We start from the raw sequence: 12,835 nt of genomic DNA, 5'->3' as shown, positions 1-12,835 counted from the left end.
TCTTTTACCCTGTCCTTCCACTTTCCTGGATGTTGCAATGTAACTTCAGTACAATGTAGCATTTAGACCCTTCACACAGTACTGAGGTGGGATTCTCAACTGCCAAGTGGATTTCATGGTTGAAGGCCATATTTGGCAGTCTAGTAGGATATTGTAAAATCAGACTTTCATAAATATATCATTTGGGGGATCAGCACTACATGGTAAATCTGAACTATGCTCTCAGAACCTGAAGTTTGTATTCTGAATTTCAAACCTTCAGAATCTCACAGTCAACAAAGATTGACTACAGAGTGGAAATGATGTGGATATGAAACACTGCTAAGGAATTATATCACACAGCATATATATATATATAGAATTCAAATATGCAAAACTTGTGACATAATCTAATATTCATATTTTAACTTATTTGATCTAAACTATGTGTATTTTCGATGAGCTTTGCTAACGTTTTAGAAAATGTTCTCTAGATATTTTAATAATTTCTAGGCAAAGTAAAATATGAAATTTAAACGGAAACACAAGAAATAGTAGTTCCAATTTTAGACTTACTACTTTATATTTAAATTAAGCATATAAAAATGCTCAAGATATTCTTACAATGTCTCTATTTACATCCTCTAAGCACAGTTTTACTACCAATTTTTCCCATTATCCGTGACCAACATACATATATTTGTGATTATGAAGCTGACTTTATTATTTTGAAGACAGTTTTATTCATAAATATCATCCATATTCCTTTGCAATACCAGGTGCATGATTAATTTAATTTCAATGAAAAAGCATTTAGATGAAACACCTCAATGAGTATTTACGTACATTAACATCAAATTGTATTTGCATTTGTCATTCTTTCAAAAACATAAGCTAGGTGGTATTTAGTAACCCTCTATAAATAAAGATTGGTTTTCAAAGCTTCGGTAAGTACTGTCCTCTTTCTGTAAGCAGGACGCCAATTTTATAAGCCATAAAGTTTAATAAGAGGTTTGCTTATTAATAAATGAAATGGCTTTAGGGACCAAATATGCCTAAATGAGAATAAAAAATATGTCCCTGTGTAAAGGAATATTTATTTATCATTTACAGAGACAGAGTTACTGGGAAAAAATTTTTTTTTAATTTTCAAAGAGCTAGAAAAAAGTGCTAAAGAAATAGAAAAGCTTGTCTATTTCATTGTTAGAAAAGATTAAACTACCTTGAGAGGAAAGGATACTTTAAAGTTTTATAATTAACATCCATTTTTAATTAGTATCACTGTTGCTGTTAGGAAGAATGAAGACCTAGAGAGAGTTCACAAAGGGATGAACCGTCCCAGTGTAATTACCACAACTCCCAGCAGGGTCTTCTCTCATCTGATTAACACCACAGCAGGGTAGTTGATCTAGCACACAGCTAACTGCCATAATCACAAGAAAAATAGCAAGGCCAAGAAGACTCCACAAAGAATTTCCCTGCCATTTAAAATCAAGAATCCCACCAGCGTTATATGTTGGTATGAGAAATCTCACAATTCTGAACATTTCTGGGAAATCCATTAGTGACCTCAAATAATTTTAAATATATTAAAAGATCTAAAGGTGACTGTTTCCATAAAATGAAACATACCATGCAAAAATTATTTACTCCATTTCAAGTTAAAAAAAATATTTTAACTACTGGCTGACTATTCCGTCATGGTTTACATCCTTCTTTAATCAAGTTATAGGTTGAAATGATTTCTTCAATAATTGATAAAGATGGATGTTACAAACTGCTTTGGAGAGAATTTTTGTTTTTCTACTGATGCGTATTCATAAGGTTTCACAGGTATTTAAACATACAGTGAGAGGAATCTAAGTGGCATTTTCAGCAGTTATAGCCACATTGCAGTCAATGCTATGAACCAGGTTAGTCTGATTACTTAAAACTCCGTGCCAAAAGACTGTTTGTTGAATTAGTGTAAACTTTTTTGTGGATTTTTTTTTAAATCCACCTGTTTTGAGCATTTTATGGCTGATTAGCCATGGAGCATTTCTTTAATTTCAAAGGTGATAATTTCAACGATGTTTTCCAGGAGTTTTATTCAAAATACATATTGGCAGGTGTGAAAGGAGTGTTTGATAAATACAAAGACTCAAGAAAGCGTAATGAACATTGCCTGATCACCCATACTGGGTACAGTGGCTGAGCTTTCAAAACTCTAGTTTCATTTTTCAGTGCTGATGCTTATGGAGGGAAGGTCACGTGTTATGCTTCTGACATATATTTCACAATACTCCCAAATCAAAAGCAGAAAACAAAGTAGGATAGCCTATAATATACAGGAATTTATTGATATCTTGGGGATCTCTACCTCCATAAACTCTGAGAAGAATGTGACTCAAACTGGTTAGAAAGTTACTTGTTACCTGGTCTATCAGTTTACTAAAGTTCCTATAACAAAGTACCACAAAATGTATGGCTTAAAACAGCAGAAATTTATTCTCTCACAGTTATGAAAGCAAGAAGTCCAAAAGGAAGGTGGCAGGCAAGCACCGCTCCATGTGAAGTTCTAGGGGAGAATGCACTGTCTGACATTCCTTGGTGTGCAGGTACATAACACCGTCTGTCATGGAGAGATATCACCTTGTGCGTCTTTCTCTCTCTCTGTCCCTTCTCCTCCTCTTATAAGTACACCAATCATTTTGGACTAAAAGCCTACCCTGATTTGGAGCAACTTCATTTAAACTGAACTATTAGTTCTGCAATTACACTAGTATCACAAAAGATCAAGTGCTGAGATTCTGAGTTTAGGAGTTCACGTTATCATTTGAAGACACAAGTAAACCCACTAAAACTGGCCTGCCAATACAACTTTGCAAAATGTATAGCTTTTCACCATCAAAGGGCATCTTCAGAGAATTAACACATTAACATGTGGAATTTCTAATTCAATATATCGTTAAGACAATCATTTAGAAAATTTTAACAATGACTTGGACTCACATGCTGGATGACACAGGGTAAGAGTTAGTCTTGGAAATACTTTCTTCTTTCCCACACTTAAACTTGTCTGCCCAGCTCGCAACCTGTCCATGCCCACGTAGCCATTTACAAATAGTCCCTATATACAGCAGCACAGCTAACTTTTTGACATTGCTTGTCAGAATACAAAATTCATAAGACATAATGCTTCTCTGATTATAAATCAATTAAAAGGAGGTATTTCCTAAAGGAGAAACCAGGGGTAATGTCAGATGAGATGATGGCGAAAAAATAGCATTATGCAGAGTCAGTACAGAGGAAGATTACTTAGAAATGGCAATATTATTATGGCAATAAATTATATAGAGGTATATGTATCTATGTATGCCTACCATCCATCTATTATACAGAGATGATAAAGACAGAAAGAGATAGAATTATAGAGAGTTATAAGGACAGATTTTTAAAACATAAGCCACTAAAACTATTATTCTGTGGGAAAATGATAAAAGTTAGAAAAAAATGCAGAAGTTCTTGAGGGTGCTGAGTCAAAATAAATAAAAATAGAAAACCATAGAAATAAGAACCATTAAAGGGATTTTTTTTAAAAAAAAAAAAAAGCTAAAATATGTTAAGAAAATAAAATTGAGGACAGGTGGAGCAAACTATTTTTTTTAAGATAAGGCGATTTCGGTTATAAGTATGTTAAATTTTACCTAATTACTTTCTAAGAAAGACTAGATGCCATACTTATTCTAAGCTATGTGACTAAGTTTGGTGATTACGCAGCACACATCAACTGCAATCAGCCATCAAAACTTTAATGAGAATTCTTGCTCAGAAAACAAGTAGATTTTCAGAGGCTGATGCAAATTGAAATGGAAGAAGAGCAAACTACACAAAGCAATCATCTTAGAAATGAAGAATTTTGCAAAACATCAACCGGTGCAAATCACGCATGATGATATGGAGTCACATTGAAATAATAAATGATCTTCCAGAGAGGAAAAATAATGATTTTTGTAATAGTAAATGTTCTGCATATTTTGTTTTTGAAACACATTGTCACTGACACATTTTCATAATTATGTACAGAGACCCTTTCAATAAAATAGAGGTTGTCTGCCCTGGCTGTATCCTTGGAGACCTTTTAAAATAGAAATCCTGGGCTTCACTCATAGGTATTCGGATATACCAGGTCAGAGGTTATCAATTTTAGAGTTTTATATAATTCCATGATTTATTATTTTTATATATTAGTAATAAAATCACATTTTGCTTCATATTTTTACTATGATTTCTGCACCAAGCAGAATAGGTTAGACTGTGCTGCCATTAAAAAAAAACAAACAAACAAACAGAAAAAAAATCAGTGGTATATCAAAACAATGTTTATTTCTCACCCTTTCAAAGTTCAAGGTAAGTCCAGGTAAATCTCCAGTCAATCTTCAGTCAACTGTAGGTCTTGTGAGGGCTTGGGATTCCAAGAAGCATTAATCTGTGTCTATTTCTATTTTAAGATGGGGTTTCAGGCTCGCTGGAGCAGCAAAAGAAATACAGAAAACTACAAGTATTTTTTTTTTAAGTCTTAAAATCAGTTTGCTTATTTGTTTATTTATTTTCTTTCGCTCTGTCTCCTTTTTCTATTGTTGGGGATTCATTGAGGGTACAAAGAACCATGTTACATTGATTGCATTTGTTAGGTAAAGTCCCTCTTATAATTGTGTCCCAACCCCCAAAAGGTGTGTAACACACCCATACTGTGATCCCCACCTCCATCCCTCCTTCCCTTTCTCTGCTGTCCCCTTCCCCCACCACCCACTGTGTACTAGGTCATCAATTGTCCTCATATGAGAACTGAGTACGTAGGATTTTTGCTTCTCCAATCTTGTGATGCTTTAATAAGAAGAGTGTGTTCCACTTCCATCCAGGTTAATACAAAGAATGTAAAGTCTCCATCTTTTTTAATGGCTGAATAGTATTCCATGGTATACATATACCACAGCTTGTATACTACAAATATTTTAAGTAATTGGTTCCTAGAGTTTCACAAAATATATCCATACCAAGGACAGCATGCATGTACCATATCTACTTATATTTCTAGAAAGTTTTAAATTATAGTTTGAAATATTAGCTCTGGTCTAACATTTTGATTTTCTTCTTCAGAGAAAATAATAATACAGAATTTCAAGTGTCTTTATCTTCCATCTCCATAACTATTTGGTCCTTTTTGACTTTCTTTAAAATTCTAAATTTATTCTCTGGGTTACTTTGTGTGTATATATATGTGTGTGTGTGTTGCCTTGACTCAATGTGTTGTATTCAGGGCTCATTCAAGTCTATTCTCTCAACTGTGTTTCCACTTTTTTCTTCCTTCTATATATGACTTTGTCTTTTTTATAATGTGTATTTTATGATGTCAACCAACTTTCTTTTCATGTTCTTTAATCATTTTTTATTTCTGTCCTTAAGTTTTGTATTTTTTGATTGAAATGAATATTTCCTGTGTCAGTTTTGGGGAACATATGGTTCTGTTTTCAACGTTGTGTGAGTTTTCTTCCATTACACAGTGTGAGGATTGGGAACTTTCTACTAGGTCCGTATTTTGCAGGATCTTACTTTAGATTTTATCATAGCTTTGTGAGGTTGTCTGTAATTTTCTAAGTGTACTTAGAGGCCAGGGCTCCTAGTTTGTGAATTCCTACTTCTGTTCGTTCTGCTCTCTTTGGTATATTTTATTTTATTTTGGGGAGGATAGAGGGGAAAATATGATGGTGTTTTTTCTTCTTTCATCAAATGTGAGACACTTAGTTCAGTCAGATGCTCACTTATCCGCTGTCTTTTCCTTATTTCTTGCATCATCTCGGTGCTAAATTGCCTTTTCTGTATCAGATTTATTTGTAGAAGCATCACTTGTCTGAGGTTCCCTTTATCAATATGCATATTTTCCAGCTTCTAGTCCATAACCAAGTCTAGGAGATCTGTGAATTATTAATTCTTGATCTGTTTTCAATAAGTTTCTTCTTGTTGCTTCACTGTCTCTTTCTGAAAATGACATTGTTTACTTCCTCTAGTCCTGGTCTCGGGGTTCTTGGGTCCTGGAGTCTTTTCAGCCTCCCATTTCAATCTTTTTGTACCCACAAGCTTGGGGTAGATATGGAATTGTGGTGGGCATTCGGTTGGTTTATTTTTCTTCACTTTCTCCTATTTAAAAATTATTTAGCCCCCAAATACTAACATGGTGTTCTCTGTCTCTGACTCATGGTAAAAAATGTGGGTCGTATTCAATATTTTATGTTGCCTTTGTAGATTTTATCATAATTTCAGGGAAACAAGGAACAGGTTTCTACTGCTCTGTAAGCTCAGTTGTCCACTAAATTCATTGAAATGAAATTTGTTGTTAAAACTTGAATTAGAAGATTAATACATAGGCACTAAGGTCCTACCTGGTTACTAATGTATAGTACCAAATTTGGTCTTGAGCTTTTGAAACTAAAAATTGTCATAAATAAACCATCAACTTTTATGGTTTACCAGGAAAAATAATCCATTTTGTATCTCAGGAAGAAATGCAGCTTTATCCAGTTTTGAAACAATCTCACAGTAACCTTATGTAGGTTATTTTAAATACCTAAGTGAAAATGAGCTCTAGAAAACTCTTTCTTTGTGTATGTCATAGCATTTATTTACAGGATAGAATTGATGTAAAATTTTAAAGTATTAGCTACAATTAATTATTTTCAGCTCTATAAGTAACATTATAGTAAAATTATAGAATTTTTCATGTCCTACTTCTTTGTCTCATTGGTTTTAGGTCTATTTAGAAAAACCAGTGGGCAGAATCCTAGATGCATCATACGGTGGGAAGTTCTGGGTAATGCAGATAAACCATGTTATCAAGCAACAGCCTTATGCTCTTGACCATTTACAATGGAGGATTGTTTTTCTTGACTTGAATAACTTATCTCATGGTGCTTAACTTGTATACAATTATCTTGCACTCATGAGATATAGTTGGGCTAAATACAAAAAAGAAAGAAGCACAAAACAACTCAAACACCCCCAAAATACTAACATGGGACAATTAATTCTTGTAGTGATTAAGCCACTTTGAGACAAGTTTTGTGCTTACTTCTATACACAATAATCCTAAATATTGATAAAACAATGAAACCTTTAAGCTTTATCCTCATTGTGATTCATGGGCTTAAAATGAAAGCATAGCTCATACAAAACAATTGCTTGAGAGGACAAATCAGTAATATTGGAGTAGTTGAGTTTTTGGTATGAGAACAAAAACTCACCAAAATTCAAAATTATATGCTCAAGAATATTACTGAGAATATTGTTTTCTATAATAGTTGCACCATTTTTAAATACCCGCAAACAAATACAAATGGTCATTAAAACATATAACACACATAATTGGTGGGACCACCCCTATGTGCAAAATACACGTTAAATTTACAAAGTGTAGAATATAAATGTCTTAACACAACAACTAAGAAAATGGGGTCAAGGCTATGTTAACCAGTTTGATGAAAGTATTTCAAATTGTATATGAAACCGGCACATTGTACCCCATAATTGCATTAATAGACATAGCTATGATTTGATAAAAAAGAAAAGAAAGAAAATATACAACACACAGCACAGAGGTGAGTAAACAATCACTCATAAATTCAAAAACCAGAAAAATCTCACAGGAGATAGGGTATAATTCACAACCTTTGAGAATCTAGTCTCTGGAAGAAAAATATATAAGTGTACTAATGGAGATTTTTATATACAATTTTATTTGCATATTAGCTACATATAATGTTCCAAACAGCATGTTTCCTATCAAATGGATTTTTTTAATTTTTTTTTTTTAATCTCTAAAGGTAGCAAACATCCAATAGGACTAGGCTAAGGATCAGTGTTAAGTAAAAATGTAAAGTAACATTATTTGTGATTCTTAACTGTGGCATCAGCCTAGAATTGGCAGCTGCAATTTATATGCTAAGACAGTAACAATTTCAGAGAGATGTTACTGGGAAAGATAGGTAGAAACCATGAACAAACATTTAAATAACATGATTCTAAGAAGACAGAGGAATGAGGATGACACAAAGAACTGCCTCCACCAGTAGCCAGAGCTAAAAGAAATAAAATTAAATAAATATCTTTATTTTTCCCTTTTTCATTTAGAGTAAAATATGACATATGTATACTTGAATGCAACTTACACTCTTAAAAATGTATGGATTTACTATTATATATGAATCCTGGATAATATATTTTAATCAAAATGAATTTCAGCCTATATTTTTCCTACATTGATACACTGGTATCTGAGAAATACAGTAGTTTTATGTTAACATTTAATTATTTCACTATTATAGAAATAGTTTCAGCAAATTATTGAAATTATATATACTTTTCCTGTACAGATTATTTTACTCTCATTTTAAAAAATAATCTAATCATTGAATGGATTTGACAGTTTGGTTTTTAGGAGACTGTTTTCAAATAAAAGTTAATAATCAGAAAATACAGTTTGAGGATGCTGAAATTCATCACATCATGAAGCATTTACCGTGGATGTCATCGTCTATTGCTTCATCTAAAATTTTGAAAGCAAGTATATATGAAATACTAAATTAACTATGTCTTATTTATAAAATACTTTTTTACATTAAGATACTATAGGCTCGGCACCTGTGGCTCAGGCGGCTAGGGCGCCAGCCACATACACCTAAGGTGGCAGGTTCAAATCCAGCCCGGGCCTGCCAAACAACAATAATGGCTGCAACCAAAAAAAAAAAAAAATGGCCGGGCATTGTGGCGGGCGTCTGTGGTCCCAGCTACTTGGGAGGCTGAGGCAGGAGACTTGCTTGAGCCCAGGAGTTGGAGGTTGCTGTGAGCAGTGAAGCCACGGCACTCTACCCACAGGGACAGCTTGAGGCTCTGTCTCAAAAAAAAAAAAAAAAAAAGATACTATATACATATACGCATCAGTTTTGAAAAATTTCTAGTTTTTCTCTAGTAGCTATTGGAATGGACTTACTGATGCCTGTGTATCTATTCCCCAATGTCAGTCTCCCTGGGTTAATGTTGAAGTACTGGTTATTTTGTATAGTTGTTTATGTATTTTTGTTTCATTGTCTAAATTTAGTCAGATAGAGGCAATGAGGTGATTATTTCAGATCCCAAATATGCACAAGCATGATCAGTGCTTGGAACAATTTCAAAGAACTATTCTCTTCCTCGGTACTGTCATCCCACATGCTGACAGCCTTTGAAATGAAAGAATAAAATGTCTCACCCATAGTTAGCCAGTACAAACTAAAAGAATTAAATAAACTGTGTCCTGCTTAAGCACACGCTTATTGACTTATGATTTACTCCATCATCACTGATTTGTAAATATACTGGATTAGTCAAGTCATTCCATCCTCCCAGATGGTTTCAAACTCATATGAATCTTTTTTAATATGATTACTTTAGATTGATTCATTTAATCATACTAAAAAAAAATGCAGAGAAGGAAAAGGATTTTTAAGGCCTGAATAGAATTGTTTTGAAAATACTAGTTACTAAACGTTTCAACCAAGTTTCACACGTAGTGAATTTCTAACATAAGGTTTTGGTATATATCTTTATTAAATTATTGATTGGAGTTAATATAACTTAATAGTGGGGTTATTATGGCTCTTGGTCAGTTAGAGATTATGTCTACCAGACTGCAAAACTCCCAGTCCAACCCAGAAAAAAGCCATCCTTAATGAACTAGTAAAAGCTACAAAGTGTTGGGTTCATAGTTCTTTTGATATTGTCACCCAAAAGGTCAAGATTGCTTTGCCTAGCCAAGAACAAGGGATTCTTCATGAGAACACAGGTCTTGATCATACGAGTTTTATTACTTATAGTAAGTAAGTAAGGAGAGCACCAGAAATATTCTCCAAAGCATGTCTCCCCTTGGGAATGTGACATGTAATTTTATGCGGCAATAGAGGAAGAAAAAGAGGTGTCATCACATGTAGGGAAGAAGTTCCAGTTGTGCAGACAGGGTGGTTGCATCATGCCGGCACATACATGTTATGTTATGGTAATAAAGCTAAAGCTCCTCCTGGATGTAGACTTGGGCATGGCAGTGAGGTACATTCACCTGGGCTGTCTGTAATCTGCCAGGCAGGGTCTGTCAGAGTTTGGTTTTAGCCAGCTGGGGAGCTGCAAGCCTAACGAGCTGAAAAACAGTTAAGTCTGCACCAGGAGCTGATTGCTCAGGCTGGTTGAATTCCTATAGTCCAGGGATCCTCAAACTTTTTAAACTGGGGGCCAGTTCACTGTCCCTCAGGCCGTTGGAGGGCCGGACTGCGGGCCCTAGGATGAGTTGGCTGCTAAACAGGACAGGCAGCAACGGCTAAAATACCCAGCAGGCCGGATAAATGTTCTAGGTGGGCCAGATGTGGCCTGTGCGCTGTAGTTTGAGGATGCCTGCTATAGTCCCTGAGACCTTTCCTCCCTGCGAACAATGTGACTTTATGTAGAAGAAACTTAACTAGTCACACTGATATATAATATATATGTTTCTATTCTCTTTTTCTCTCTTTATATACATAAAATATATATGCCTGTATCCCAATATAACATACAGCATTTATTTTAGAATATTTGCTTAAGAATATCATAATCGTGTATTTTTTTCAAAAGGTAAAGCTTTAGCTGATGCTATTTGCTCTAAGAAATGACAAGCAACAAGCCACCCTAAGGTTAGTGGCTTAAAATAAGTGTAATTCATTGTCATGGACTGACTGTAGACTGCACTGGGCTGGGCTTAGCTGGGCTATCTTCTGATCTTAAGGGTGCTTCTTTGCTGGGACTGGCTGCTGGTCTGTTCCATGTGTCTTTCATCTGCCTCTGAGGCCAATGAACTTGTCCTGATGTGTTTTCCTCATGCAGACGTCACATGCATAAGCATGAATGCTAAACAGTAAGCAAAGGCTAGGAAGTGCCCTGCCATTATTTTTGCTTTATTCTAATGACCAAGGTAGGTCACCTTGTTGAACCCAAAGTCAAACAGAAAGGAAAGGTCCTTCTGTACTTGGTGTCTGATATCATCAAATCCAAAGTCATGAGTAATAAATTCAAGTCAGTGGATTTTTATGTTTAAAAATTTTTTTAAATATTTTTAAACATAAAAATCCAAATTGCTTTTATCTTCTTAACCTGCTCATTTTTCATAGAGTTCACCTTATCAAATTACGTTAATTTAGTTGTAGTTACTTCAAAATTTGCAGGAAGGGACGTTCTTACCTATAACAGATTAAAATTTAATTCTGATGAATTAGTGGAAGAAAGTACCCTGATATCTTATTGTTCACAATAATAATAGTTAATAGCAACACTACAGATGATGAGAAGGCCTGCAAGCGCGTTGTCGTATTTGACTCATCAGATGCAGATAATCTAGTACTATCATTCACTTGTTGGAATAGAAGGATCGGAAGAGTTTAAAAAGTTGACTAGGTTACAGTGGTTAAGAATCATCAAACTTATTTGAAACCCTAGGACTGTTTGACATGCTTTAGGACTATGCTGTGAGCAGCAGGAGACTTGTGCTCCCCAAAACAAAGACCAGGCATTAGCTCAGGCATATCTTCAGTGAAGTTGAATGTTTGACACTGATTTGGTGCCAGTTACTTGGATTTAGAACTCCACGGGTATCATTCAAACGTTCCTTAAGCCCTCTGGATTTCCACATGTGTTAGCGAAAACAACAGTAATACCTCTATTTTAGAAATTCCTTAAGACCATGTGTGAGATGATTGTAAAATATTTAACAGACTTTAGGACATTTAGGCAAAATAAGAAGGTTCTTATTATTATTGTTCCAGAAACCTATTTCAAAACTGGGTAAGCAATTTATTGATGAAAGAAGGTAAAATTTAAGAGTTTACTATCGGATAATGGGTATTATGCTTTTATACCCTTTGGTTTATTGTTTTTAATTTTCCCAAACTGAAATTTCTACTTTATAAAATTTCCTTTAACCTGCTTATTATGTTTTCCAAGTGGCCCTCTTCTTGTCACGGTTGAGGATAAGACCCTCAGGGTGTGTAGCAGATTCTGGGACTGTTTTACACAAATCCTATTAGAAGAAAGCTTGTATGTGTGCACTTTAGTTGAGAGGAAAGAGTGATCTCAGAGCTGGTGGGAAAAAAAAATGTAGTGAGAGAGTAAGCCGTACAAACAGAGAGAGAGAAGGGGGAAGAAGAGCAGGCCAGCGCCGAACCCCAGGATCCAGTTCCTCCCAGAACCCAGCCGCACATCTGCACTCTCTGAATTAAAAACATGAGACACTACATTTATCCAGACCTATGACAGAGTGGAGTTTCAACTCCTTGAGGACTACCAGTTCTAACTGAAGTATAATATGTTATTGCCTAATTCTAGAGTCCTAATAAATTCATACATACTAAAGTGACCAGATTTTAACATTGGTAAAGTCGTACACCATTGACTGGGGGGGGGGTTCTTAATTAAAAATTTGGCCTATATGGAGCAACAAAAATTTTCATAGAACTCAAAAATAGTATTGTATACTATTTAAATAATATATTGTTTTTAATTTCATACAAATATAATACATTTTTAAAAATTATGTATAGGGCGGAGCCTGTGGCTCAAAAGAGTAGGGCACCAGTCCACCTGGGCGACCTTGCCCAGGAGGGGAGTAGGGAGTTTACATTAGCCCTTTCATTTCTAAATGAAGTTACATTAACCTCTTCATTCCCAAATAAAGTTATATTAACCTTTACAGCAGCCAAAAACCGTACATTCCCTTCCCATTGTCCCACCGTTCCCTAGCTTGTCATGCATTCTTTCCAAAAATCAGGAC

This window comes from Otolemur garnettii, unplaced genomic scaffold (assembly GCF_000181295.1).
Source record: "Otolemur garnettii isolate 467f Iridium unplaced genomic scaffold, OtoGar3 scaffold00033, whole genome shotgun sequence".
Taxonomy (NCBI): domain Eukaryota; kingdom Metazoa; phylum Chordata; class Mammalia; order Primates; family Galagidae; genus Otolemur; species Otolemur garnettii.
The sequence above is the reverse complement of the archived record's forward strand: the minus strand, read 5'-3'. Positions refer to the sequence as shown.